We start from the raw sequence: 24,536 nt of genomic DNA on the forward strand, positions 1-24,536 counted from the left end.
TGTTAAAAGTCTTAAAAGTCAACCATTAAAAGGTCACTGGTTTATGTGTTGAGAGGTCTTTTAAAACATTCCAATGTCTTTGTTACATGTTCCGAGGAGTCACATATGTTTTGTTAAGGGGAGTATATTCATGAGGATATAAAGTGATTTTATATAGAATGTTATAAAAATATTTTTTTAATAGTATTTTTGTAATATTGTTTTGAAAGAGGAGTATTTTAAAAGAATTTTGTTTGATAGAGAGAAATTTTTATAAAGTTGTTCTTATAAAATTAATTAAAAAAAAGTTTGGTAAAAAGTTTTTTTTGAAGAGAATTTTTTTAGAGAAAGATGGTTTTCTCAAATTTCCAGTCTCAGTTTCCATCATTTATATGGAAAGATTATGATGTGTGAGCCATTAAGATGACGACAAAGTTATAGGCTCATGATGTTTGGGATTATGTCCAGCTTGGGTTTGCAGAACCTAAGGATGAAGTCGCAGAATGAGCTCTCAATAATGCAGAGAGGGAACAATGGAAGAAAGACAAGAAGAAGAATGCACAAGCGTAGTAGTTTATTCAGTAGGGAGTAGACTGAGCAGTGTTCCAAAAGATTGTGATCATGTCTTCAGCAAAAGAAGCATGGGATACTTTGGCAACAAACTATAAAGGTATGACCAAAGTCAATATTGTTAAGTTGCAGAATACTAAGAGAGATTTTGAAAGTTTGCAGATGAAGGACATAGAGGACATCGATTCTTTCATGAATCAGGTCATAACTATCATAAATCAATTAAAGATTTATGGTGAAGAAATTAAAAATTAAATAGTGGTTGAGAAGGTTCTCTCTTTGTCTACCAAATTTGATGTTGTGGTAGTAGCAATAGAAAAAGCCAAGGATTTGGCATCATTAACAGTTGATGATTTGATGGGATCACTTCTACCACATGAGGTAAGGATAGACAGAAATAAAGATTCCACTTTAGAAACCACTTTCAAAAGCTAGGTTTTTGTTTCAAGAGACAGAGGTCAAGACAGAAGTAGATCGAGAGGTAGAGGACGAGACAAAAGTTATGGTGATCAAAGAGATGGCCGAGAAGAGCATGAACATGAAAGTGGAAGCAACTACAGAAGCTTCAACAATAATCAAAGAGTTGACAAATCAAAGGTGAGATGTTATTATTACAATAAATTTGTTCACTATGCTCATGATTGCAGGAAGAAGGTCGTTGATCAAGGGAACTAGGGAGCTAATGTCATTACAGAGAGTACTAACTCCATATTCCCAGCTTTTCATACCATGCATGAACCTTCTGCTAGTGTGTTGCTGTTAGACAGTGGTTGCAGTAACCACATGATAGGCAATAAGAATTTGGTTGCAAATTTCTATCAATCTGTGAAAATAAAGGTAAAGTTGGGCACTGACAAGACTGTGGATGTATATGGAAAATGAGTGGTCAACATTCTAACCAAGCAGGGGGAGTCGAAGACAATTTCAATGGTATATTATGTTCCAAGTCTCAAACATAATTTGATAAGTGTTGGTCAATTGACACAGAAAGGATACAGAGTTAACTTTCAAGGTCAAGAATGTGTTATATATGACAAGGCCCCAAGTAAGCAGTTGATAGTGAAGGTGAAAATGACGAGGAACATAATCTTTCCTATAATTATGAACTACAGTGGTGAGGTCAGTTCTTTTACAGTTGCATGTTCTGATGATTATTTTTTTATGGCACATTCGATTTCGAAACTTGCACTTTTCTGGTTTAAGATTGTTGTAGCAGAAACATATGGTCAGAGTATTATGTCCCATCAAAGAACCTTATAGTATTTGTGAGTGTTTCATCTTGGGAAAGCAACAACATGAAAGTTTTTCAAAGGGTGTTGCATACAGAGCAAAGCAATGCCTTGAGCTACTGCATCCAAACTTGTGTGGACTTATGAGGACATAGTCAATTGGTGGAAGTTGTTACTTCCTCACTTTCATTGATAATTATAGTAGAAAGACTTGGGTTTACTTCTTGAAGTAGAAGTTTGAAACTTTTGCAAAGTTTAAGGAATTCAAAGCCTTAGTAGGGAACCAAAGTGATCGACATATCAAGGTATTGAGGCCAGATCATGGAGGAGAATATAACTCAAAGGCATTCCATGATTACTGCAAACAAAATGGAGTCAGAAGACAGTTTACAACCAAGTACACACTACAACAGAATGGTGTAGCAGAGAGAAAAAAAATGACAATTATGAACATGGTAAGAAGCATGTTGAAAGGCAGAAACTTGTCTAATGATTATTGGGCAGAAGCAGTTGCATGTGGTTTTTATGTGATCAACAAATATTCTACAAAGAGTGTGATGAACAGAGTACTAGAATAAGCATGGTTAGGTATGTCTTACAACATGTCTCATCTCAGAGTATTTGTCTGTGTAGCTTATGCACATGTGCCTAAAGAGCGAAGAGGCAAATTGGATGATAAAAGTGAAAAATGCATATTTACTAGTTATAGTGAGCAATCAAAAGCTTACAAATTGTATAACCTATAGAAATTCTCACTGTAGATTATCTGATAATGCAATATACTAAAGCAAAATACTTGATCTACTTCTACAAACAAACTTGCGTAAGCTTAATCAATTTTGAGCAAGATCAAATAGAACACATATAACAGAGAATGAGAAATCAATCACACATGAACACAAAAGAATACTCTGGGGAAAGCCTCGGCTAAAAGCCCCGATCTCTGTTTTATCATACAAGTGGAAATATCTTCATATTACACAAAGCTTTAGCTCACAAGCTATCCAGCTCTCAGTACAATCCCTCAATTCTACTCATAGACTGAATAGACATAACATATGCCTTCCTTCAGTCCTCCAAGCCTCCTATTTCCTTGCGCAGTTTCTCCTGGGTCCTCTGGCTGCCACCTGTGTGAATTCACCTCTCACACAACTCACCAAACTCAGAAATAACTGCACAATCCTCAAGGAATGAATTCCTTCTGCATGCAAGAGATATCCTCAAGGGAATATTCCTGCAACTGATAGTACATTGTCCCATCCTCTTATCTCAACTGGGTCTCTAACTGAACTGACATGCATGAGTTATTTATGAGAGAATATTCAGTTATCTGAAGTACACTAATTGCATGCATGCATGCATTGACTAACTGGACTCACAATCAGTTCCACAAACTATTGGAACTAATCTAACTGGACTTAACTCAGTTAACTGAGCTAACTAATTACAACTCAAAGTACAACTCATCGTGATCTCCTTAATTAAAGGATAACTTCCTCAATCAAAGGGATAACTGTTGCATGTCTTCAAATAGACTTCATGTTTGATTTTCTCTAACTAATTAACTCAAGATGAATTAATTAATTATTTTTCTAATAGCTGCTAAGATCAAATTCGAATTTTAATTCTCAATTTTAGTTCAGGGACTAACTAATATTGGAATGTATCCTGAAATGGTATTTATAGCAATGTTATTTTTAGCACTTCTATATTTAGCATTTCTTGTTGCTATTTTCAACATAACCTTGTCACAAAGAAGACCATAATTAGTAGAGATGTTGTGTTCAAAGAACAAGAGTCATGGAACGGAACTGTAGACAAAACAGTTGATGCACAAGTGTCATTGATGGAAGAAGATGATGTAGCAGAAAAGGAGTAGCACGAATCATAGGTGAAAACACCAAACAGAGACACACCAATAAGGACTCCAAGATTTTTAGAGTAGCATGAATCTTCAAGCAGATCAAAAAATTGATATTCTCCCAGCGATCAATCAAGTGATGAATCAAGAAATGGCAAGAGAAAGATGAGAATTCTAAAATATATTTATGATGATTTGGATGTTAGTTTAAATTTTGCATTGTTGTCATTCCAACCTTCTTCGTTTGAAAAAGAAATCAGAGATGAAAATTGGGTGCAAGCCATGGATGAAGAAATTGAAGCTATTGAAAAGAATGATACATGGGATTTGGTTTATTTATCAAAGGACAAAAATCTCATTGGTGTAAAGCGGGTGTACAAGAATAAGTTGAATGAGAAAGGTGAAATTGACATTTTTGAAGCTAGACTTGTAGCAAAAGGATTCTTGCAGCAACTGGGAATAGATTTTGCCGCAGAATGAATTAATTGTGATATGGGATAACAGGCCCCATAAGGCATTAGTTCTGGAGAAATGTTTTCTTGGTAGCCAGATTGGATACTGTAAGAGTAGTTGTAACCACAATAGCTCAAAATAGGTGGAAAGTATATCATATGGATGTGAAATCAACCTTCTTGAATGGGATTGTTATCACCCCAAGAAACTCTACTAGGTTGTATCTCAGAGATTCTCGGGAACATTACAAACTCAACAAAAATGTTGGAAATGGATGAATGGAAGGAATGATGTCTTTTCAAGCCAGATAACCACTTCTACTATGCTTAACTCCAAACATGGGTGAACACCCCCAGACTAAAAGGCTTTAGACCACCAATTACTCACAGTTTGAGGATTAGGTGAACATGGAGAATACTGAGCACACCAGCAAATGCACAAGACCATGTGATGGCCGGCTGCAACCAGTAAAGAGGTCTGCAAATCTATTTCCTAATGCACAAACAGGATGACAACTCTCTGGCATTAAGTAAACAGAAACCTGCATAACACATTCAATGATACATACTAGACTTCGACACAGGTGGGATGACAGCCCCTCTAATGCTAAATATCAAGAGCACATGAACCAATGCATAACAGGCACAGCCTAGTTACAGAGTAGAAATAGAAAGTGAGCAATTAACGAAAAAAGAAGCTTGTATTAGCTAAAAATGAAGACCAGACGCTGCAAGTATCAAAGTAGTTACAGTCTCCAGAAGTTGAACCTTACATCAAAACGACAACCATCAACCCTGACTACATCTGTTTTCTAGGTATATATAGAGTTTTCTTACAAAGATATGTTGTTGTGCTATGCGTGGAGGGGTCATAATGGACCACCAACCACCTTAACTCTCCAAAAGAGTATCTGCTACAATCTGCGTGCTTTAATGAACAAAATTGATCTTTTCAGCTACTCTGTTGTCTTTCTCGAACAGGTGGAGTGTAGTATAGGAGACATTCCATGGCTGATAAATGCTTGTAACTGCTTGAGGCACGTCCTTTTCTTCTCAGCCATACTTTCTGTTGAATGCAGTTGTTGAGGAGTAACTGCGCCGGGTACAAGTAGCCAGCCACCTTCGTCCTTCAGGAGCACAGAATGGTTATGGACGTGGATAGTCAGGACAAGCAGAGGAAGAAAATCGGCTGTTGGATTAAACGAATGAACGACGGGGATCTCTTGGTGGGAGGCATCGGGAGGAAGCGGGGCAGAGTAATTATGAGCCGTCGAATCTCGCAGATGGATGGTGGAGATCGATTTACAGGAGGTATCGGGCGGAAACGGGGAATGGACGACCGTGAGCCATCGGATCATGGGCGGGCAGATCCGACGGCTATCGGGCAGAAGAGATGCGCGGGGATTAACGGTCGGGGAAAATGGTTTGCGCAGCGGGGCGGTATTGATCGCACCGCTTACGAGGGATGGGCAATATTCATACGTGGGCGAGCGATGCGAGTAATCAGCCAATGTGTGGTGGATAGGATAGGGAGGAAACCGCTTTCCCCACGAGCTAACGTGTGGTTATGTTATGGTAGCGGGGGAAGCGTATGTCATTGGATCTCATGGTAAACGATCGGACGACGGGGTCTGGATATGCACATTTTTTAACTGATGTGACAGGAAAAGCTGGAGAAAGCATGCGGTCATGTGAACTTAATCACATGATGGATAAAACTTAGCGCTCGGGGGTCAAAGGAACCACGGAATTACACAGAGTTCCAGAGGTAAAATGGAGGTAGCGGGTTTGAAAATATAAGCGGGGGTGAAGGGGAATAAGGAAGGTGACTGGTGTAGACCTTTTCTAAGCAGAAACTGAGGAAATGAGCTTGCTTAGGCCCCTTGAACATCAATAACCTGTAGTAGAGCTAACACTGGCTCCTTCTAGGGATGAGATCCTCCCTGTGAGGTCTCAAGAACCTGCAGATCAATGCCTTTCTAATGAAAAACAAATTAACAAAATTCCTAGTGTTTCATTGGGCATGTAGTCTGACTGAACCTACACTAAGACTGATAAAATCAAATATTTACAATTTTAAGGCCAAAAGACCTTAAATCACATAAATTTTTAGAAAACATCCATTAACTGGGCCATTAAAAATTGTCTCTCCTCCCATACTTTTCAGTATGAAGGTGTTGTTCCCTTGAATCTGAGAAATGATAAAAGGCCCTATCCAGAAAGCATCAAACTTCCCATGATTGCCTTTCTTTTCCTTTAGTGCATCCCACTTCAGAACCAAGTCTCCAACCTGAAAATTATCTGCTTTTGTCCCTTTGTCAAAAGCATCCTTGATCTTTTTCTGATGTGTTGCAGCCTTTTCAACCAGTTGTTCTCGGATTTGATGTACCTCTGCCAAATCAGTGATCCTTTTTGCCATGTCTTCTCCCTCACTATGTTCTTCTTGCAGGAATTTTGCCACAGGGAGAGTTAACTGAATTGGAAACACAGCCTCAGTGCCATATACCAGCCTGAATGGAGAATTCCCTGTGGATTTCTTAATGGTCACTCTGTCAGCCCACAGTGCATACTTGAGCTTAGAATCCCAATTCTTTTTGTTGTCCTCCAACAACTTTTTGATTATCCTTATCAGGCTTTTGTTAGAGGATTCTGCTAGACCATTGCCTTGAGGGTAATATGAGGTGGAATGAACCAGCTTAATGCCCATTCAATCACACATTTCCACCAATTCTTTTGCTCTGAAGGCTACTGCATTGTTTGTGATTATTTTATGTGGACATCCAAACCTAGTGAAGATATTCTTTGTTAAAAAACTGATGACCACATTATGATTAGCCTTTCTGGTAGGGATTGCTTCAATCCATTTTGTAAAATAATCAGTGGCTACTAATATCCATTTGTGCTGGCCATTGGAATGTGAATTGATTTCTCCAGTGAAGTCTAAGCCCCACTGCTGAAAAGGTCCATTTGCATGTATTGGTTTCAAGGGAAAGGACTTCAACTGTTTTTCCCTTCAATTCTTTGGTACTTGTCACAAGATTTAACAAATGAAAAGACATTAGAATATAAAGTGGGCCAATAGTACCTAGCTCTGAGGATTTTATGCACTGTAGTTTTCCAATAATGGTGCCCTCCACACACGCTGGAATGAAACTACTGCATAGCCTCCATTGACTGTTCTTTGTCCAAACACCTCAAAAGCACTCCAGATGGATCCCTCCAATAGAGCAGATTTTCATGGATACAATATTTTGCTGCCCTAAGTTTAACAATTCTGGCTTGATTTTGAGTAAAATCTGGAGGGATTTTTAGATTTAGCAAGCATTTAGCTATTGTAGAGTACCAATCACAAGAAGCTAGATTTTCGACCAGTGTCTGATTCCCTTATGGTTCAACTGCTTCCTCTTCTTCTGTTTGACCATTTTCTAAAATTGAGCCTATGAGGTTTATGTCCAATGTTCTGCAATTTTCTTCAGCTAACAATCTAGCAAGACCCTGACCTCTGACAAGTTTGGTGGGCTTCAGCTCTATATTAAACTCAATTAACTTTGCAATCCATTTAGCCCTTCTTCCATCAGCATTAGGTTGTGTTAGGACATCTTTTATTGTAGCAGAGGGTACATATGCAATTATCTTGGAATGCAGAATGAAAACTCTGAAAGCTTTCAAAGATTTGATAAGAGCATATGCTTGTTTCTCAATAATGTCCTACCTTAGTTCAGCATCCCTTAAGTTTTTGCTAAAAAATGCCACCGGATGCAGTGAGCCTTCTTCATCTACTTGAAATAAAACTGCTGCAAGGGTTTCATTAGAGGCAAAAGAAAATATATGGAACTCCTTGTTGTAATTTAGATTGATTAAAGTGGGAGCCTCCATAATAGCTTTTTTAATGGACTCAAAGGATTTTCTTGCTGAATCAGTCCACTTGGTTTCTGACCCCTTTTTCAACATGGAGGTAATATGCTTCACCAATTCTACAAAATTTGGTATAAACCTCCTCACAAAATTAATCTTTCCCAGAAAGGACTAGATGTCCTTCTTTGATCTCGAGACAGACAGGGACTGTATTGCTTTTACTCTTTCTGGGTCAATCTGGACACCTACAGCAGAAACAACATGTCCTAATAGCTTGCCTTCTTCTAAAGCAAATTGTGATTTTTTAGGATTGACTGAAATCCCAAACCTTCTACACTTCAGGAACACTTTTTTCAAATGCTGCAAATGGTTTTGATGGTTGCTGGAGTATACTGTTATGTCATCAAGGTAGATAAGAACAAATTTATCCTTCTCTCCCACAAATTTTATATCCATAGCTCTCTGAAATGTGGCTGCAAGGCAGATAAGAACAAATTTATCCTTCTCTCCCACAAATTTTATATCCATACCTCTCTGAAATGTGGCTCGAGCATTCATCAACCCAAAGGCATCTTGGAGTACATAAAAGTGCCCCAAGGAGTGGTGAATGCAATCTTCTCTTACTCATTTGGATGCACAACAACCTAATTAAAAATGTTATATACCTAGGGGGGATAATATGGGGTACCAAGGGAGGTACCCAAGGTAATAATGTAATAATGGGATGGGCCATAGTAATAAATAAGGTGGTTAACCCATGTCATGTAAGGGACCACAAGTAGTTAATAATAATGTAATGGGCCCATGGTATTAGTTGATGGTATGAGGGAACCATGGTAATGATGCATGGTATTGTATGTATGAGGCCTATATAGAGGCTAGAGACTCCACATGGAGGGATATGAAGTGAAGAATTATTGTATGAACAGGGATATGGCTTGTGGAGTGTTCTCCTTCCTTAAGGAGTGAATGTATGGTGTTGCCCTACCTTAAGGGTTTTGATAATAAAGAAGCATTTCTATCTATTTTGATCTTGTTATTCTTAGGTTTATTTATATTTTCATATATTTCTGGGTTATATCTACAACAATTGGTATTAGAGCACTTTCTTGGGCACAAAAGTGGAGATTTTTTTTTTTTTTGCAGGGTTTCGGGGGCGGCGACTTTGCAGGTCAGATCTGTACATTTTGGTGCAAGATCTGTAAAATATAATTACAGATCTAGATTCTTTGTGCAAAAATAGTCGAATTCAAAAAAAAAAATCAATTGAATCGGAGTCCGGATGAAGGAGATATCACTGATCTAAAAATCAGTGGGGTTGCAGACAATTTTCAGGGCAGCGATTTTGCGGCGCAGATCTAGACGTCCTGGTACAAGATCTGCAAAATATAATTGCAGATCTGGATTCTTTGGGAAAAAATACCCAACTTCAAAAAAAAAATCAGTCGAATCGGAGTCCGGATGAGGGAGATATCACTGAATTAAAATCAGCTCTTTTTGTAGAAATTTTGGGTGACGGCGGGAAAGTAGCAGCGCAGATCTGTAATTCCAGTGTCTGAATCAGGATTTCTATCACATGGGCAGATGCAGAATGGTTGCTCCATTTCCAAAAACAGGTTATAATAGAGATTCTGAGCAATATTGATGAAACTGTGACAATTACAAATTTTCTCCAAGTAAGTGAATTTTTTCTTCATGGCGACTCTATATTTTACAGGAAAAGATGATGGTCCTACTATTGAAGAATGCATACAAAGATACAAGTCCACATATGGGATATTTTGGAAGTTTCGAATGTTGTCTAATATGAGAGGTGAGGCTCAAAAATGGAATTTCTCACTTGATAACAACCAGTTGAACAAACTCTCAGATGCAGAATTTGAAAAAGTCCTTTTGGACAAATGGTCTCGGGCTAGAAAAAAGGAGAATGAGACACATAAGGGGTTAATTGCTACGAGTATATCCTTATTGCAGATTCATGGATTGATTCAGAAAGAGAAGATCATTGTTTCTATCAATCCTAGTTGTAAACATAATTTTATCAGTGTTAATTTGGCAAAAAAATTGCAAGTCCCAGCAAAACAAATTGAACATACACAGGTTGATGATAAGGATGTTCAAATCTATAAGGATTTGAAACTTTCTATGGATAAGTATGTGTTTCATGGTGATTTTTATGCTTCAGATATGGATAACATGGATGTTGTTTTGGGATACCCTTGGATGGAATCAGTGGGTACTATAAATATTAATGTGCAGAAGAAATTCCTGAAGCTCTGGTATAAAAAGAAGAAAATTACATTACAGGATATTTCCATTAATAAGCAGGTAGAGTCCAAGGAGGCTGAAGCAGAAGGTGTTCCAGAGTCTGACATATTAGATGATGAGCTAGTAATGATAGATAATCAAACACAAACAGAGGCTGAAGCAGAAAAGGTTACAGGTGCTGATACATCAGAGGACGGCTCAGTGGTTGAAGTCATATTGAAAAAGAAGACACCACAACAGGCACCACAGCAGGGTGAAGTAAAGAAAAAGCCATTGTGGGTTAAAACTTCAACATATCATCACCCACATCACCCCGCAAGACAACCATTAAGATGGCAACCAATTAGCCACATGGACACCAACCCCCGCATGACAGATCGAGAGGAACGAAGATCCACCTACTACACATCCACACAAAAGCGCTACCACAGTCGACTTCCATCTCAAGCGAGCAAGGCAACAACGAGATCGAGGGTTCACCTTTCTCTTGGATGGCTAGATGCATGTGCATGGTATCAGTGGACTACTCTTTTGAGTATATCTTATTATTTATGTTCTTCCCATGTTTCAGGGACGAAACATGCTTGGGGGGTGGAATTTTATATACCTAGGGGGGATAATATGGGGTACCAAGGGAGGTACCCAAGGTAATAATGTAATAATGGGATGGGCCATAGTAATAAATAAGGTGGTTAACCCATGTCATGTAAGGGACCACAAGTAGTTAATAATAATGTAATGGGCCCATGGTATTAGTTGATGGTATGAGGGAACCATGGTAATGATGCATGGTATTGTATGTATGAGGCCTATATAGAGGCTAGAGACTCCACATGGAGGGATATGAAGTGAAGAATTATTGTATGAACAGGCATATGGCTTGTGGAGTGTTCTCCTTCCTTAAGGAGTGAATGTATGGTGTTGCCCTACCTTAAGGGTTTTGATAATAAAGAAGCATTTCTATCTATTTTGATCTTGTTATTCTTGGGTTTATTTATATTTTCATATATTTCTGGGTTAGATCTACAACATGATTTCTGACCCCTTTTTCAACATGGAGGTAATATGCTTCACCAATTCTACAAAATTTGGTATAAACCTCCTCACAAAATTAATCTTTCCCAGAAAGGACTGGATGTCCTTCTTTGATCTCAAGACAGACAGGGACTGTATTGCTTTTACTCTTTCTGGGTCAATCTAGACACCTACAGCATAAACAACATGTCCTAATAGCTTGCCTTCTTCTAAAGCAAATTGTGATTTTTTAGGATTGACTAAAATCCCAAACCTTCTACACTTCAGGAACACTTTTTTCAAATGCTGCAAATGGTTTTTATGGTCTCTGGAGTATACTGTTATGTCATCAAGGTAGATAAGGACAAATTTATCCTTCTCTCCCACAAATTTTATATCCATAGCTCTCTAAAATGTGGCTTGAGCATTCATCAACCCAAAGGCATCTTGGAGTACATAAAAGTGCCCCAAGGAGTGGTGAATGCAGTCTTCTCTTGCTCATTTGGATGCACAACAACCTAATTAAACCTTGAAAATCCATCCATGAAAGACATTAGTTTGGCTCCTGTGACTTTTTGCAGCAGGTGCTCTATCTTGAGTAAGGGATAATTGTCTTTCTTTGAGCATCTGTTTAAGTTTTTGAAATCGACACAGAATTTGTTTTCTCCACTTTTCTTCCTCACCACAACCAAATTGGCTACCCATTTTGAATATCTAAGAGGGACTATGATCTTGGCAGCCAACAAATTTTTAATTTCTTTTTCAATCAGAGGAAGGAGCAAAGGATTTATTGGTCTCAACTTCTGTTTGAAAGGTATGGTGTCTTTCTCTAGAGGGATTTTATGTTGGATGATCTTCTTGTCATACGTTTTCAGGTCACTATATTCCCAGGCAAACACATCAGCAAATTGCTTCATTAAATTGCAGTATTCAGCATTTTGGGCAACAGACAGATGGGTGGACAGGTTTATATATCTAGGCTGGTCTGGACTCCCTATATTATGTTTACAAACTGCAAATTGATCTTCTTTCTGGGCAGCCTTATAAGGCACATCATTCTGGTCAAACAGTCTTTGTAAAGGAATTAAACCCTTAGGAATATGATTGTTGGGAAGCTGGACAATACTATCCTCGCCAATTTTGTTTCTATGCTGGGATTGGGGACTTTCTTCCAAGGCTTCATTTTCTTGGTCAACTTGAATTTCAAAGAATTCATCAGTGACTTGCAGAAACCTATTTATTTCATCATCATCTTCAAAAACTTTCCAATGCTAGACATTATCAGGCAAGGATGTTCTATATTTCATTTGGACTTCATAAACTAGTCTGGGAGGTGTGGGAGGGAAAAACATGCTAGCAGACACAGCAAGGGAATCAGCAAGCTAATTTTTGGCTCTAGGGATATATGAAATACATAAACTATCAAAGGAATCTTTGAGTCTCCATACCTCATCTCTGTATGCTTTCAGCCTTGGGTGCTTTGCTTGAAATGTTCTGTTTACTTGCTGAATGATAAGATCAGCATCTCCAAACACATATATGTTCCTGATTCCTCTATCTTTTGTTGCGTTAAGGCCCAATATCAGAGCCTCATACTTTGCTATATTGTTGGTGACTTGAAAAGCCAGCTTAAAAGACAGATGTGTGCTTTCTTGTTTTGGAGATACCAGTACCACCCCTGCTCCGGCAGTCTCCCTGGAACATGCTCCATCAAAGAACATCTCCCAAACCTGACTTCCTTGCTCTTCCTCGGCATGAACTATTGGTTTCTTAAGCTGCATTGAGGCCCTCTAAGACTCTTCCATTTGTAGAATACATGCTCCAAAATCGGTGTCCATGGCATAAATGGGATGATTGGTAGGGTTCTTCTCATCGCTGATGATGTATGCCAACTGTGCTTCCCTGTACAATCTCCTACTTTCTCCTCCAAAAACTGGGACAATGGCATAAGACAAACTATTCTACAATGTCCCACCTAGTCTCTTAATCCACCCTCTGGACAACAGCATACCAAACTTGGGAGGGACATCTGCCACCACAATATCCATCATCATGCTCTTCATGGGCAATTGAGTTAGGGTAATGGCTAGATCTTTAATCAACCCCAGACATTTCACCTTTCTTGAATCAAATGAGAATAAATCATGATATGGTCTGGTGATGTCAAGGCCTAACTCTTCCATGACAGCTTTAGGCATCAAATTGTGGCTGGCCCCTGTGTCTAGCAGGCAATTGTGGAGGATTTTGTCATGAATGGTCAATGAAACATAAAATGATGGGGAATTATTATCAGCAGGTTCGATCATAGGGCTAAGCACAACTGCAGGCTTGTCATCTTGCAAATTGACAGAGTCAGTGGAGGTCTGTGTGGTTTCCAGCTCAAGAGCTTCAAGGATAGGCTTTCTAAACACTTCACTCTTTACCAATTCTACCAGAGGCACAACTATTTTTAACTTCTGGACTTCTGACTCAAAGATGAAAGAGGAAGGTAACTTGTCAGAACATCTTAACTCCTGAACTGGTGCTTTGAGGATGACTGGGTCAGTTGCTGGTCTTCTCTGTATGATATTTTGTGACTCTGTTTGAACAGCAGCTCTTTGGGCAGGATTCTCCTTAACATTTTTTGCATTTGACCTCAAATTATATCTTTGCTACTCCTCAGTTTGTAGAAAAACCTCTCTGTCCCACCTTTGACTGTCTTGTTCCTGCAGCAAAGATTCTTCATATGCAGCCAATGTCAAAAAGGAAGCACTGCCTTTATCTTCCATACAATGAATTTCATCCTCATCTTCAATCTGCTCCTCCTCCATGACCACATTTTGAAAAGGAGCTTTAACTCTTTGATCCTCGTTAGTTTCTTTACCCTTCTAAATGATTTTCATTTGCTCATTTTCTCTCTTGAATGGATTTGGGTTTCTTGGAGCAAATGTGTTTGGAAACCTTGCTTTCCCAGAGCTCTGCTCAACTTTTAGCTTGGATATCTCGGCAGCCAATGACTCTATCATTTTAGCCATCCTATCTAATTTAGGTTCTGAAGATGAAGCAGAGGAAGAAGAAGCCTCACCTCTCTGCCTCCTTCTATCAGCATGTGTTTTAAGCTTTTCTGCAGCCATAATATTTGATTCCACCTCTAGTGCTACATCCTGCATATCAACTAGAGTGGCACATCTTCTTTCTCTCAAAAGTAGGCAGAAATCAGAGTCAAAAGCATTGGCATAAGTGAGTTTGGCAGAGGTGGGAGTAGGCTTTACTTCAGCTAGTATCTTACTATACATGTGGTTAAATCTTTATTAAAATCAAGCAAAGACTCCCCTTTCTCACTCTTCAGGTTACCAAACTCAGTATGGTAATAGAGCAGATCCTTTCTATCTCCCCATTGCTTCAGGAATACATCATCCAATGCTTCAATGCCTGTTATGGACCCATGGGGTAATTCTTTGAACCACTTCCTAGGCTCACCATCAAGGCTCTGGACAAAAAATCTCATCCATACATCATCTTCACTGATATCTAGGTTATCTGCATAGATATAAAAATAATCAAGGTGTTCTTCAGCAGTTACTCCCTCTGTACCAGTGAATTTAGGCATATATTTTTTATACTCTCCTGCAGGCATGGCATTCAAAGGAATAGGTAAGACTAGGGGTCCATAACTAGCAGCAATAATTCTTTCCATCTTCATAGGTGCTTGTTGTCCTCCCATGACTGGGGTATGTAGAAGGACACTGACAAATTGAGTAGTTTGAAGCAATGTAATGGATGGCGGAGACAAGGGAATATGATGGACTATATGGGAGACTTTCTTTGGACTAAGATCCAAAGGGGAACTAAATGAACCAGGAGCTGTATGAATCTCTGAAGGAAATTTCTCACTAGCAACGCTAGGCTCAATATCTTAAAATTGTATATTATCAACTATAATCTTCTCTTTCAGAGATACATAAGATTTCTTGGGCTTACCTGATCCTGATGCTCCTTTCTGTGATGTTTTCTTCTGCTTAACGATCTTCTCAGGGTTAGGCATTGGTTCAGCTGGTGATTTCTAAGGATTTCTTCGAGTATGTCTCACAAGCTGAGCCAAGACTATACTATGGAGTCACCAAAGGTTGGTCTTCCTCCAGTGGAGTCACCAGATAGATGATTACAACCAGAAATGTGTCCAGACTTTGTCTATCATCAAAATCTAGAACTGTCATTCTCCCAGGGAAGCTGAGCTTCAATCTCCTCTCCTCGACAACGATGCCAATTAATGTTATCACCTCAAGAAACTCTCCTAGGTTGTATCTCAGAGATGCTCAGGAACATTACAAACTCAACAAAAATGTTGGAAATGGATGAATGGAAGGAATGATGCTTTTTCAAGCCAAATAACCACTTCTACTATGCTTAAATCTAGACATGGGTGAACACCCCCAAACTACAAGGCTTTAGACCACCAATTACTCATAGTTTGAGGATTAGGTGAACATGGAGAATATTGAGCACACCAGCAGATGCACAAGACCATATGATGGCCGGCTGCAACCAGTAAAGAGGTCTACAAATCTATTTCCTAATGCACAAACAGGATGACAGCTCCCTGGCATTAAGTAAACAAAAACCTGCATAACACATTCAATGATACATACTAGACTTCAACACAGAGGTGGGATGATAGCCCCTCTAATGCTAAATATCAAGAGCACATGAACCAATGCATAACAGGCACAGCCTAGTTACAGAGTAGAAATGGAAAGTGAGCAATTAATAGCAAAATAAGCTTGTATTAGCTGAAAATGAAGACCAAATGTTGCAAGTATCAAAGTAATTACAGTCTCCAGAAGTTGAACCTTACATCAAAACAACAACCATCAACCCTGACTACATCTGTTTTCTGGGTATATATAGAGTTTGTTTATAAAGATATGCTGTTGTGCTATGCGTGGAGGGGTCATAATGGACCACCAACCACCTTAACTCTCTGAAAGAGTATCTGCTACAGTTTGTGTGCTTTAATGAACAAAATTGATCTTTTCAGCTACTCTGTTGTCCTTCTCGAACAGGTGGAGTGTAATATAGGAGACATTCCATGACTGATAAATGCTTGTAACTGCTCGAGGCACGTCCTTTTCTTCTCGTCCATACTTTCTGTTGAATGCAGTTGTTAAGGAGTAACTGCGCCGGGTACAAGTAGCTAGCCACCTTCATCCTTCAGGAGCATAGAATGGTTATGGACGTGGATAGTCAGGACAAGCGGAGGAAGAAAAGCGACTGTTGGATTAAACAAATGAACAGCGGGGATCTCTCGGCAGGAGGCATCAGGAGGAACTGGGCCAGAGTGATTATGAATCGTCGGATCTCGCAGATGGACGGCGGAGATCGGTTTACAGGAGGTATCAGGTGGAAATGGGGAATGGATGACTGTGAGCCGTCGGATCGCGGGCGGACAAATCCAAGATGCGCGGGGATTAACGGCCAGGGAAAATGGTTTGTGCGGCGGGGCAGTATTGATCGCACTGCTTACAGGGGATGGGCGGTATTCGTATGCGGGCGAGCGATGCGAGTAATTAGCCGATGCATAAATAGGACAGAGAGGAAACCACTTTCCCCATGAGCTAACGTGTGGTTATGTTATGCTAGCGGGGGAAGCGTATGTTGTTGGATCTAATGGTAAAAGATTGGATGGCAGGGTTTGGATATGCACGTTTTTTAACTGGTGTGACAGGAAAAGCTGGAGAAAGCGCGCGGTCATGTGAACTTTGTCATATGATGGCTAAAACTTAGCACTCGGGGGTCAGAGGAACCATGAAATTACATAGAGTTTCAGAGGTAAAATGGAGGTAGCGAGTTTGAAAATATAAGCAGGGGTGAAGGGGAATAAGGAAGGTGATTGGTGTAGACCTTTTCTGAGCAGAAACTGAGGAAATGAGCTTGCTTAGGCCCCTTGTACATCAGCAACCTGTAGCAGAGCTAACAAGTATTCTAGAAGAAGAAATTTATGTCTAGCAACCTCCACGATATGAGGTTGAAGGTAATGAAGAGAAATTTTACAAGTTGAAGAAAGCGCTCTATGGATTAAAGCAAGCGATTAGAGCATGGTATAAAAAAATCGACAGCTACATGATTAAGAATGGATTTTGCAGAAGCAACATTGAGCCTACCTTGCACACAAAGTTAAATGAGCATAGACACATTTTGATTGTTTTCTTATATGTTGATGACATGATTTTTACAGGTGATTTTGAGCTAAATGAATTTAAAGCAGCCATGATGAAATAATTTGAGATGACAAATGTTGGTCTCATGAAATATTTTCTTGGCATAGAAGTTGAGAAATATGAAAAATGAATTTTTATTTGTCAAAATAAATATGCCAAAGATTTGTTAAAAATATTTAGGATGGAAAATTGCAAACCTATCCCTACACCAATTGCAACAGGTACAAAGTTAAGCAAGGACAATGAAGGATCAGATGTCAATCCAACTCTGTTCAAAAGATTGGTTGACAGCCTCATGTATCTCACAGCTACATGATCAGACATCAAGCAAGGAGTGAGTTTGATTTCCAAATTTATGGAGACTCCTAAATACACACATTGGAGTGCAAGAAAAAGAATTTTGAGATACATAGCAGGAACTAGAGATTGTGACATAATGTATGCAAGCATAAAAAAGAAGGATTTGATTGGATACATAGTTAGTGATTTTGCGGGCAATTTGGATGATAGGAAGAGCACTTCTGATTTTGTGTTCCATCTTGGTTCAAGTGTGAATTCATGGGAATCTAAGAAGAAACCCATTGTGACACTTTCGTCAGCAGAAACAGAATATGTAGCAACAACATCAGCAACATCTCAAGCAGTCTAGTTAAAAAGAGTATTAAATGGACTCAAGCAGAAACAACAAGGATCGACAACAATATATTGTGACAACACCTCAACAATTGCACTATCCAAAAATAATGTGTTTCATCAGAAAATAAAGCATATTGATACTAGATATCACTTTAATAGAGAACTTGTGAGCAATGGAGAAGTTCACTTGAAGCCTTGTAAATCTAGTGATTAATTGGCTGATATATTTACTAAGTCACTAGCAAAAGATGTGTTTGAGTTTCATAGAAGAAACTTGGGTATTGTAAGCCTAGCTGAGACATAGACCAGCATGCATGTTTGAGTTTTCATGAGTCTAAGTTTTAGTTTAGCAGTCGTAATTAACAAGGGGTGTTAAAACAAGCTAATGACTCCCGCATAGGGAGTTTACTAAAACTAGAGATTCAGTTAACTAATTGTTGAGGGTTGAGTGTTGAGTCGAGTCAAGTGATAGATGACTTTTAGTGTGTGGTTGCATGTCAAGATATTTTAGGCAAGTCCTAGTTGGAAAAGGTTAAATACCCTTCAGTGTTTCATTGTAACTATCATTTTTTTTGTGATCGTGTGTTTTGTGAGTGAATTTGTGTTTTGTCTCCTTTGCCTTTTCAACACTTTTAACCTAACACCACCTGTAATTAAAAAGAGCAACACTTATTATACTAAAAGTGCAAAAATTCTTGAACACTTATATATAAAATCTGCGAAAGTGTGGAATGATATTGAAATATTCACTGATTTCTCGTCAGAAATTCCCCTTAAGGAAGAGCATTCTATTATCATATCATAGCCAATTCCTTCTCAATATTAATATAACATCACTTGCCAAAAAAAAAAAAAGAATAGCCATAAAAACAAGCGTTACATTATATGCTTCTCCCACATTAACTAATAACAACATCTGGGATAGATGACTCTCAGTTGTTGAAATGTTATTTTCAACTGCCGAAATCCGCCATCAAAACGGCGACTGCAAACAGGGTTTTGTTCCGGAAAACCGTCATGAGTTCATCGCACCGCTTTTCACCAAGCAGTGGTATTCCTTGGAGGGGCAGTGATCACATCCAGCTGCTAACACGTGCCCAAAGCCACTGTTTCAAAACAGTCGTTCCCCGGAGCATAAAGATCAGTTAGAAAAGTCCATGCGATATTGATTGCAAAACGTCTGATTGATAACAATGATGTCCACCGTCAATTGAAACCAAAATTGATGTACAGGCCTGCAACATGAAGATTGCATGAAGTGAAAGTTTTTTGTGTTTGATCGCCAGCCTTTGTCAGAAAAGAAATTAATGAAATTCAATGTGATGCGTAGAACGTAGGTAAAGATTTTAATTTTATTGTTTTGTATTATTCACGGGAGTTGTATTTTGTTTTACCGCACAAGTAAAACATATGGTCATGTTTTTAGTTAGTTGTCCATTTGTGAGAAAGAAAAGGAATGCGTAGCAGCGCGAGGGTAATTTTTTTTTGTTGAGAGAACATGAAATGTAATGCACAATAGCGCAAGAGTAACGTAAGAAGTTGTTTTATGCATAGCAGTGCAGTGATAGAGAGGTGATGTGAGACGCAACAGCACACATGTATTGGAAGTTTTACACACAGCAGTGTAATGCTTTTCAGGATAAGGCAGAGTCTGTAATGCACAGCGGTGCAGGTATATTACAGCCTGAGCGCCACTGTGAAGAGTAGCACGAATGAAGAGATTTTTACACATAGCAGTGTAAACTCATAAAACATAGACAAAGTATTTTGCTCTTTTGTAATGCACAACAGTGCAGACACAGTGGTGTCAATTTGTAGGCAGAGACAGAGTGAAAACTTTGGAACTGCATCTGAAGCGTTCCTACTGTAATCCCTCTGTGAGAGGAAGAATTTTGTAATAGCCGTCTTATTAATTAATACAAGTTTTTTTCTTTTTTTGTGTATTTCCGAAACACCGTATTCAAAAAATAGTTTCTCTGTGTCAAAACAGAGTGTTACTGAAACACCGTTGCTGAAACTTAGTTGACGAAACTCTGTTGCTGAAACACTGTATTCCACAAACGATTTTTATTTCCGCTGTGTTAAAACAGAGCATTGTTCTGTTCAGTTTTTGATCCTGTGGCAAAACAGAGTATTACTCTCTATTCAGTTATTTTGTTTGGAATTATCAGAAATTTCCAACATGGTACCGGAGCTTGTCCAAGCTCTTTGAAGGTGTCAAAGAAGCTGAAGGAAGGATTTCTTGCTGTAGCAGCTTTTCCAGTAGAGTGAAGACTCAGTCAAAAATCCAAGGTATTTCTCAAGCTAGTTTTTGTATTACTGTTGAAGACAGTCAGTTATTTTAAATACACAGTCAAGTATTTTGAAGCATAATTAAGAATGGCGAGGTCAAGGAAGAAAGTCTCCAATCCTCCTAAGGATGTATCTCCGTCTACTACTAAAATAGAAGACAATCAATTTGAAAGCATTCTATTTGAGGCTCCAAGGTTCAATGGGAACTTTTATATATGGGAAGTAAAAATGAGGACTTTCTTACAGTCTCAAGGGATTGAAATTTGGGAATTAGTGATTGATGATAGCAGGATGGATAGAGAATCCAAGAAGTGCAATGCACAAGCAACAAAGACAATCTTGAATGGGCTACTTGATTATGTAAAGAAGAATCTAGGAAAATATTCATCAGCAAATGATATATGGGACAAACTTCATGATCTTCACTCAAAAGGAGCACTAACCATGACCATCAATCAAAAAGGAGATCCTGAACCCATCATAGAAGCTGAAAATGAGAATGATGACATCAAGGCTGAATCAGACCTAGAAGATGAAAAGAATGAAAAGGACTTTGTAGAAGAACTCTTCACTCAACTTATGACTGCCATGGAAGAGATTAACAATTTGAAAAAGGAAAATGAGGCACTTAAGAAGGTAGCTCCAGTTGGTAACCAAGATCAAACAATGAAGAAAGTTGACCTCATCAAGCTTCAAGTACAAGAAAGGGATGAAGAGCTTGCCAAGCTTAAGAAGGAATTTCATCAAAGCAAAAGGAAACATCATGAAGAAGTCATATCCATGACAAATCAATTGAATAAAGCAAAGAAGCAGGAAAATACCTTGTCAAGTCAACTTGAACAAAGGCACAAGAGCGTGAACAAACTTGAAGAAGAGATTGGTCAGTACAAGGTAGAGCAAGGATAATTTTAGGGGCGAATGTTCGCCCTTTGGCGAAATTAAGGGGTTTTAAATTTTTAGTGGGCGAATATTTTGTATCATAGTACATTTTTACAAATCACCTCAAATAGCTCACCTTATTTTAAGGGAGAGGGTAAAAAAGGTAAATTTAGCCCTTAAAATTAGGACTTACAACCTTCGATTCGCCCATTTTCAAGAATAGGTTTTATTTAAGTGAATCCATTCGCCCATTTTCAAGAATAGGTTTTATTTAAGTGAATACTATAGGCCAAATACCATATTTATAAAAGAAGTATGGTAAATTAATAAAAATATAAATAAATGAGAGGTATGGTAAATAAATAAAACATTTTTTATATTTACTCCATAAGTCACCTTATATACATGTAAGGGTGTAAACAAATAAAAATATAAGTAAAGTGGAGGTATGGTAAATAAATAAAACGTCTTTTTATACTTACTCAAAAGGTATGGTAAATAAATAAAAATATAAATAAACTAGACGTATCGTAAATAAATAAAACCTCTTTTTATATTTAGTCCATAAACCTCGTTCTATTTAGAAGGCTCAAGAAAGAGGTTTTATTTAATTGAATCCTATGGGCCAAATACCATATTTGTAAAAAAGGTATGGTAAATTAATAAAAATAAATAAAACCTCTTTTTATATTTAGTCCATAAACCTCGTTCTATTTAGAAGGCTCAAGAAAGAGGTTTTATTTAAGTAAATCCTATGGGCCAAATACCATATTTGTAAAAGAGGTATGGTAAATTAATAAAAATATAAATAAACGAGAGGTATGGTAAACAAATAAAACATTTTTTTATATTCACTCCATAAGTCACCTTATATTTACGAACACTCAAAAAATGGGTTATATTTAGGTGAAACCTATGGCCAAAATACTATGGGACAAATACCATGGACTAGATTGTTATTAATACCATGCAAAAAACCATTATTAACCCTAATATTAGAATTAATAAAAATAAAAATGGCACATGGTATCGACCCATGGTATTCACCAAAATGGCACATGGTATTGACCCATGGTATTCACCAAAATGGCACATGGTATTGACCCATGGTATTCACCTGGAATGTAGCCTATTTAAATGGGGGAATTAAACCAGCATGTAGCCTATGCTAAGATTCACTAGGACTTTACAAAGTTTTATTATTTAGTGAAAGACTCACCAAGATCTTACAAGATTTTATAATTGAGTAAAATATTCGCCATGCCTGGTGAGAGATTCGCCAAAACATTATATATACATATTATATTATTGATAAAATCGCCTTCCATTTTTCCTATATACGATGGAGATTCGCCCATTTATTATATTTATAAATTTAGGGGGGGTTCTTAAAATTTTCCATGAGGTAGAGGTTTCCTCCCTTAAGTCTCAATTACAAGAAGCCAGGAAACAGGCACAAGGAGCTGAGAAGAAAATGGAGAGCAGTCAAGCAAAGAATGAAGAAATCTTCAAAATGAAGTCAGATATCATCTCCCTTAAAATAGTAGCAGCTGAAGCTACTCGTAGCAAGGAAGAAACTAAGGAACAACTTGCAAAGAAGAATAATGAGTGTGAAAGATTGGAAGAAGAGATTGTCCTCCTCACGAAAAAGGTTGAACGGATGAACAAAATCATGAAGAGCTCTCAAGCCTTAGATGACATGCTCAGCTATCACAGATGTCCATCTGATAAATCAGGACTTGGGTATGCAGGTGAACCCTCAAACAAGAATGAAAATGCTTTAAGCAAAAGAGATGTGAAGAAGCCAGAAAGAAATTGTGATGCTCCTAGTTCCAGTGAAGGCAAGGAGAAAAATCAAGGCTACAATAGAAGAAATCCTATTCCAAGAAGAAATCTTGCTCCAAGTAGAAAACTAGCTCCAAAAAGAAATGTAGATGATGTCAAAGAAGCAAGAGGCAATGGTTATTATCAAAGGATCTCAAGGTAGAAAGGCTTCAGAAGTACATCAAGGAAACCTCCATCTCCCAGGTACCAAAGTTCATTTTTTGGTTATTGTTATTCTTGTTCAAACTTTGGTCATATGGCAAAAGACTGTAGAGCATCTCATAGAGATATATGTTATAGTCTTCGACAACCTCCAAGAAACAATTTTACAGGAAGAAATCATGAAATCTTATTCATGAACAATGTAGAATGCTTCAAGTGTCATAACATTGGTCATATGGCACGTGATTGTAACTTAACATGGGCTCTTACACAAGCTAGAACCATGCAAAAGAAGAAAGTTACTCAAGTATGGAGAAGGAAGGAAATACAGTCTGAAAGTCCCTTGAGCTCTCCAGCCAATCTAAGTTTTTTTTGAGAAGACTCTGCCAAAAGGAGACGATGTATACAGTTAGGGGGAGCCTGTAATTCTTGATCATTATCGCTGAACTATATTTCTTGATGAAGACCTTCTTATAGGGGAGAGATATGGAATTAAATCTGACATAAGAGCAAAGAATAAAAGATTGTAGGATAGCTTGGAGATGCAAAGATTGGAGATCTTTCTTGAGGCAGAAAGAAAGAGGATATTACATGATTGGAGTGCTCGGGCACAGTAATGAAAGCGATGAAAGGAAAGCTAATATGAATAGGCAGAAAAGTTTTGAATTTTTGAGGAAATGTTTGGGTATGACTGATAACCCAGCAGTTGAAATTAAAGGGGAGCGTTGAAATGTTATTTTAAATTGCCAGAATCCGCCATCAAAATGGCGACTGCAAGCAGGCTTTTGTTCAAGAAAACTGTCATGAGTTCATTGCACCGCTTTTCACCAAGCAGTAGTATTGCTTGGAGGGGCAGCGATCACATCCAGCTGCTGACACATGCCCAGAGCCACTGTTCCAAAATAGTTGTTCCCCGGAGCATAAAGATCAGTCAGAAAAGTCCGCACGATATTGATTGCAACCGTCCGAATGATAACAGTGTTGTCCACCATCGATTGAAACCAAAATTGATGTACAGGCCTGCAACATGAAGATTGCGTGAAGTGAAAGTTTTTTTTGTTTGACCCCCAGCCTTTGTCAGAAAAGAAATTAATGAAATTCAATGTGATGCGTAGAACATAGGTAAAGATTTTAATTTTTCTATTTTGTGTTATTCACGGGAGTTGTATTTTGTTTTACCACACAAGTAAAACATATGGTCATGTTTTTAGTTAGTTGTCCATTTGTGAGAAAGAAAAGGAAGAGTAATGTAAGAAGTTGTTTTATGCACAGCAGTGAGACGCAGTGAGATGCAACAATGCACATGTATTGAAAGTTT

The sequence above is a fragment of the Pinus tabuliformis genome, chromosome J, assembly GCF_031772625.1.
Source record: "Pinus tabuliformis cultivar Carrire ecotype Pingquan chromosome J, CPIR1, whole genome shotgun sequence".
NCBI lineage: Eukaryota > Viridiplantae > Streptophyta > Pinopsida > Pinales > Pinaceae > Pinus > Pinus tabuliformis.